Source organism: Cucurbita moschata, unplaced genomic scaffold (assembly GCF_002738365.1).
Source record: "Cucurbita moschata cultivar Rifu unplaced genomic scaffold, Cmos_1.0 Cmo_Scf00018, whole genome shotgun sequence".
NCBI lineage: Eukaryota > Viridiplantae > Streptophyta > Magnoliopsida > Cucurbitales > Cucurbitaceae > Cucurbita > Cucurbita moschata.
Genome location: NW_019268534.1, coordinates 4671017 through 4677208, shown reverse-complemented (window position 1 = coordinate 4677208; position 6192 = coordinate 4671017). Strand labels below are relative to the sequence as shown.

Below are 6192 nucleotides of genomic sequence, written 5' to 3'. Positions count from 1 at the left end.
TACCCATATTTCTGCCCGAGTGGTAATTTGTTGTTTGTAGGAAGTCAGCTTGCAAGCTGACTATTTCATTAATTTATTTAGTTTCTTTTATATATTTTATCATTTTTTTAGTTTCTTTTCATTTTTTTTATTTTTGTTTATTTTATACTATTTCATTATTTTTTTATTTTTGTTTATTTTATACTATTTCATTATTTTGTTTAGTTCAGGTTTGAAAAAACAAATACATTTTTTATTTTATAAACTTCTCTTTTGACAATTTTTTATTTTACAGATTCTTAATAAATTTTTTTTGGAAGCTGAGAATTTATTCTGTTTATGTTGATTGAAAGAAAAACTTAAAACATTTTAGAATTTCTTTTTACTCTCCGTCTGTCATTTTACTCATAAATTTGGTGGAAAATAAATGGCTTTAAACATCGAGTTTTATCAAAAGTTGACCAAAATGATTGACTTGTACTATAACTTCTAAATTAGCATTTAGTACGTGTAGTATGATTGTTGATTATTCTAGGAGTTATGTGACAGCTCAAACAGTAAACACAAAATTGGATAGGTAGAAAATTAATTTCATTAGATTTTTTTTTTAATTATTTGAAGATTTTGTTCTAGACAAATAATTCTAAATTTTAATCGGTTCTTTTATCTTTCTGTGGCAATTTATATTTTTATGACAATTTAGGCCCTTAAGTTTCACAATGTCACGCTAAGTTTTTCAGTAAAATATTTTTATAGTATTGTTTATTTTTGTTACTAGCAGTTTCTTTAAACTAATTATTTTTATTATATTTTAATTTCAAGATCTATCTAGTATTTTACTGTTTTGAGCAATCGATTGCTCAGAAATATTATATTTAGTTGTATGGAACTATATTAGACGTTACAATTTTAGCTCTCGATGAAAAATTTATTTATTTTTGAATAATTATATATTAATTTGTATATGTTTGTGAACTTTTAATATCTTTTATCTAAAATTGTATTGAAGTGTGGATAAATAAATCTTTTTATTTTTTATTTTTTACAAACCAAACCTATCCCAAAAACAGAGAATAGGGTTGTGATATCATGTGTCACCCCATGTAATTTATTTAATAGGAAGAATCTATACCTATGATATATTAGAAAGCCATATATGAAATGATGAAAGTCATGACTGTCTCCTATGAATGTTACGAAGAAGAAGAATAAAAAAAAAAAAAAAAAAGTTCTGTCTGGCAAACATAAGCTTATGTCATGACTTAAAACGATGAGACTTCATGCATCTTTGTATATCACATGCATTTTTGTATGTCACATGCAATAGAATAATTTTCAGTTATGACTAGTATGAATGTATACATTTCGATATTATTCACTCCATGATATTATGGGGGCTTTTTTCCCTCTGTGGCTTCCAATGTGCTTCTGTAGGGCAAGTCCAGAGGTACGTTTACTACACATCCAATTTTTGTCCGAATAGGTGATGAAATGTTCCTATGAAATGATAGGTTCTACATGATTGCTTGTGTATGCATTTTTCGACCCCAATAGTGGAGTTACTTACTGAGTATTTATTAAAATACTCAGGCACGTGCTACTCTTATTTTCAGGTAAAGGTAAGACACCTTTGTACGAATGACGACGACGCTGTGACGACCATGGAACTGAAATTAAGGTAGTTGGATTTATATTTAAATTGTAGCCTTTAGGGTAGATGAGGGCATTTCCAATCCTTTGAATTTATTGTTATCTTGTTCTCTCTATTTCAATGATGTATACTTTTATTTGAAATGATTTTACAAACATTTAAATCTATGACATCGTTCATAAAGGACATGTGCAAAATTAAGATCATCATTTTAGATTTTAAAATTTTTGAGATCCTGGGCCACCTTTGAAAATCAAGTATTAGAGATAGTTGTATTATTATAACCTATAATTCATAATCACACACGAGGAATATTTTATACAAAATTATGCCAATGGCTATTTCTTATATCTCTCCCTTAAATGGAAGCAATAAAATCATTCAATAAAAGGAAATTTGATAATTAAAAAAAAAAAGAGAGAGGATAATTGCAAACGTGCTTTTGAAAAATGACTTTTTTGTATGGATAGGAATGAGAAGGAATATTGGATTGGTTGGAAGAGGAGCACGTTCAGAGTGGCACAAAGGAATAAGAATGGAAACAAGAAAATTTAATGTAAAATCCAACCAATAGGAGAAATCACTTTTTCTTCTTTCTCAACCTTTTTATGGAATCATATTCTAATGTCATAATAATGGATCAACACCCAAAGTAATTCTTTCTTACAATTTTTCTGATCAACACCCAAAATAATGAATCTCAAATTAAAAATAAGATTTTATTTTCTAATATTTAAAAAATTGCCACATGGCTCAATCATTTCCTCTTAACAATCAAAGTAAACACGTTTAATAGAAAACGATGAAGTTTTTGAGATCTTGGCTTAGTAGCCTAGAGCGGTCTACCTCAATTCTATTTAATTGTTCTATCAATAATTTTAAGAACTTAAATTGAATTCATGGCTCAATCTCTTTATTGAAATCAACCTCTCGTTTTGATACTAATACTAGAAAAACTCAAATAACTAATTCAACCTTAATTCCCAACTTTTTCACTTAAATCACTTACTTTCTTCTTTTAATGTCTTTTTCTTGAGAGATAACTCCCATTTGGTGCATGATTTTTGTATCGAGGACTTTATCGAGGACTTTGGTCTAGGGTTTTAAGATCTTAATTTCTTGGTTCCTGTTCCTTGGACACTCCTTTGGGAGACCTGTGGGGTCTTATTGTCAATGAACAACTTAATCCTGATTTATACCCAACACTTCATGCGTTTCTGCAGCATTGTTTGATACATGCATATAGAGCATCATATATTCCTTGTGATACAATATGCATACCTATGTCAAGGGCTTCATGCATTTAGTGGGATATAATCTGGATATCTATGTCTAAGGCTTCATGCGTTCCCTAAGACGTAGTTTGTGTCATAGGACACACTACACATCAGGAGGTCTTTAGGGTATCACAAGTTCTAGCTCTAAGAATTCTTTGTTAAGTCTTGAGTCACAACCAAGGTAAAATTCTTAGCATATACACCCTAATCCTATGAGTCATAAACATTTCTTCACACATGCATAAATCTTTCACAAGCATCTCGTCACTTAAAATTCATAAAAGTCTGGATTTCTTATAAAGAGTTTCGAGGGATAGTTTCATCATTTTCCTCTTGGTTCATGCCCCATACACGCTCTAATCCCCTTGAGATCTTGTATGATTTCACTTAAGGCCATAAATTAGCCTCATATAATGTTTCATAGCATTTGAACCCAAATCTTGGTTTAAATTGGTAACAAATTCTAAAGTTCTGGAAACTTACCTAATCACTTTAAACCATAAAATAAGACTCCTTATAAAATTTCATGTCATTTAGAGGTCACTTGGATCATAAAGAAATGGTACATAACTACAGAAAAATTTTGATCATTGTACACTATCTTTTGTTTAGCCCTTTAACATAATTCAATAACCACCAAATTTCATGCATAACCTTATCTTGTTCTATTAAAGCCTCTATTAGAATTTTATGAGTAGCGAAGTCCATTAAATGGGTTATTTTAAAGTTGGTCTTTAACTCATTTAATGGGTTATTTTAAAGTTAGGTCTTTAACTTTTGGTTATGGATTTACCTCTTCCATAATCCTTAATTCTTACTTAGCTTAGGGTTCATATAGATTTTCAAGCGATTCATATTAGTAAAACTTGAAGAAGCTTAGATTGTCTTGGAAACAAATTATATACTTACGTCATCCTGAAACTACCACTTCGTTCAATCTCAATTTATGGTTTCATACTTTTAACTCATATTTTGGGCTATCTCATATTACTATTCACCTCCATACAATCTTGAAAAACTTGAATCATCATTTGGCACCTTTAAATTACCTCACGATTTTCACACCTACAACTGTCTTGAACATGACTTTAAATTTTACAATTAGTGTTGAGATTGGGAGATTTCTACATTTCATTACTTCCAAAACACACTTCCATTAAAGGCACCCATCACGATTACAAATTAGCTCAATTACAGTGTTCAAAGATGGCAAGATTGATCTAGTAACAATGGAGTTCTGATTAGAAGCTTTTGAGACAGTCTTCCGTGGTATGAATTACCTAGAGGAGTACCAGAGGAATTGCGCTACATATATGTTGATGAGAGAAGTGCACTTCTAGTGGAAAACCATCCACAAGACACTCTGTCGTAATGAGGATCTGGTATCAAGGTAGCAATTCAAGGAAGCGTTCCTTCTAAAATACTTCCTGTTATTGCTGAAGTTGGAAACAATGAGATAGATTTGTTGAAGACTATGATCTCGAGTTCAACAAACTGGCTAGATTTGCTCCTGAGTTTCTAAGCATAGGAAACATAATAATCAATCATTTCATCGTTGGCTTAGGGATGAAATTCAGGATCAGTTGTGGCCCACAACCTTAAAGAATACACAATCCGATCTCTGTTCTAATGGACATATACCATCTGAATTAATAAGCTTGACTTAGCAAAATATGTTATTAATCTAGAGGAATTTTTAATTAGGAAATTAGTAGAAAATTTAGGAAATTGGTTGTTTTCTAAATTATTTTCAAAACAACAAAGATAATTGAAAAGGTGATTAAGGTTTCTTTGTTTCAAAAGATCTCTTCCCTCAACTTATCTTTTTTTATTCTTTTATTTGTTTAACATATTTGGATCGTGGGTCAAATCCAATATTTGGTATAAGAGCTAGGATGCCGAAATAAAATATCAACACCACTCAAGGTTGCCAAAGGAGATGTGACAACAATAAAGAGCGGGAGGGAGCTGGAGTGTAACGCTCCAGTATCTGTTACTAACGAAGAGTAACTACGCAACATAGTCGATAAAGATGCGTGTTAACTTACAGGCACAAGGTGTGTGGGACGCCATCGAGCACGGTGACATTGAGGAGCGTAAGGACAGGATGACTCTTGCCGCCATCTACCAAGCAGTCTTAGAGGACGTTCTTCTCATCTTGGTAGAGAAGGACTCGACAAAGGTTGCGTGGGAGACGTTGCAAACAATGCATGTGGGTGTAGAGCGTGTCAAGGAAGTAAAGATACAAACCTTGAAGAGTGAGTTCGAGGCTATCCGCATAAAGGACGGTGAGTCAACAGACGACTTTGCCATGAAGTTGATGACAATCATCAGCGACATTCATTCATTAGGGACGTGGTGGAGGAGCGTGCCAGAGGAGATGACTACGAGCAAGCGTGACAACCATAACAAAGAAAAAATAGTCTTGAACATGACCGAAGACAAGGTGGCAGAGGAGGTCATGACAATATCTCACAAATCCATGAAAATTTCAATCCTCGGAAGGACAAGAGTATGATCAAGTGTTACTCTTTTGGAAAATATGGGCATTATGCGGCAGAGTACCGCAATAAAGAGTGCAATGAGGAGGCAAACCTCATGTTCATGGATAATGAAGAGCCCACATTGATGATGGCCGAGAAAATGCCCTACCTGTTGATGCTCAATGAAGAGAAGGTTATGGCGAACCCCTTCATAGACGGAGAAGACCAAATGAAAACTAGTATGTGGTACCTAAATAACGGAGCGAGCAACCACATGACCGAAAATCGAGCAAAATTCAAATATCTTGATGAAAAGTTCATTGGAAACGTGAAGTTTTGTGACGGATCAATTGTACCGATCCAAGGCAAATGATCTATCTTGTTCCAGTGTAAGTTTTTGTTTTTTAACTTGGGTTGTTACATCATACACATCTAAATGGAACTTTTGTCTTCAAAACTATCTTAATCTTGGAATCCATGTCATTCATGAAACTAAGGCCTTGTTACTATTAATGTCGATATCACATAGTCTCACCTATTCCCCATAAGACTTAGACTTTACCCAAAGTAACTTGTGTAAGCTTATGAGTGCAAGAACTTACCACTACTCGAATGGCGTATGACCTTTTGTTATCTTAAATAAACCTAGAAAGTATTCCATGATATAACCTTTTTTGTAAGCGGTTAGAAGTTTGTGTACCCCTCATATTCACAGATGATGGATTGGACACATCATTTAATTACTCTCCACTTAACCTACCACTTTGAAGAACTTATACAATCTAGGATTCATTCACTATGG

At 32.9% G+C, this 6192-nt stretch overlaps 1 long non-coding RNA gene across 1 annotated transcript; it reads right to left on the bottom strand.

Moving 5' to 3' along the window:
• Positions 1-4699: 4699 nt before the first annotated feature.
• Positions 4700-6192, bottom strand: LOC111456550. The gene is made up of 2 exons (XR_002712787.1): positions 5503-6192; positions 4700-5291 (listed from the first exon to the last, which is right to left on the bottom strand). It is a non-coding gene; the product is annotated as an uncharacterized LOC111456550 (long non-coding RNA).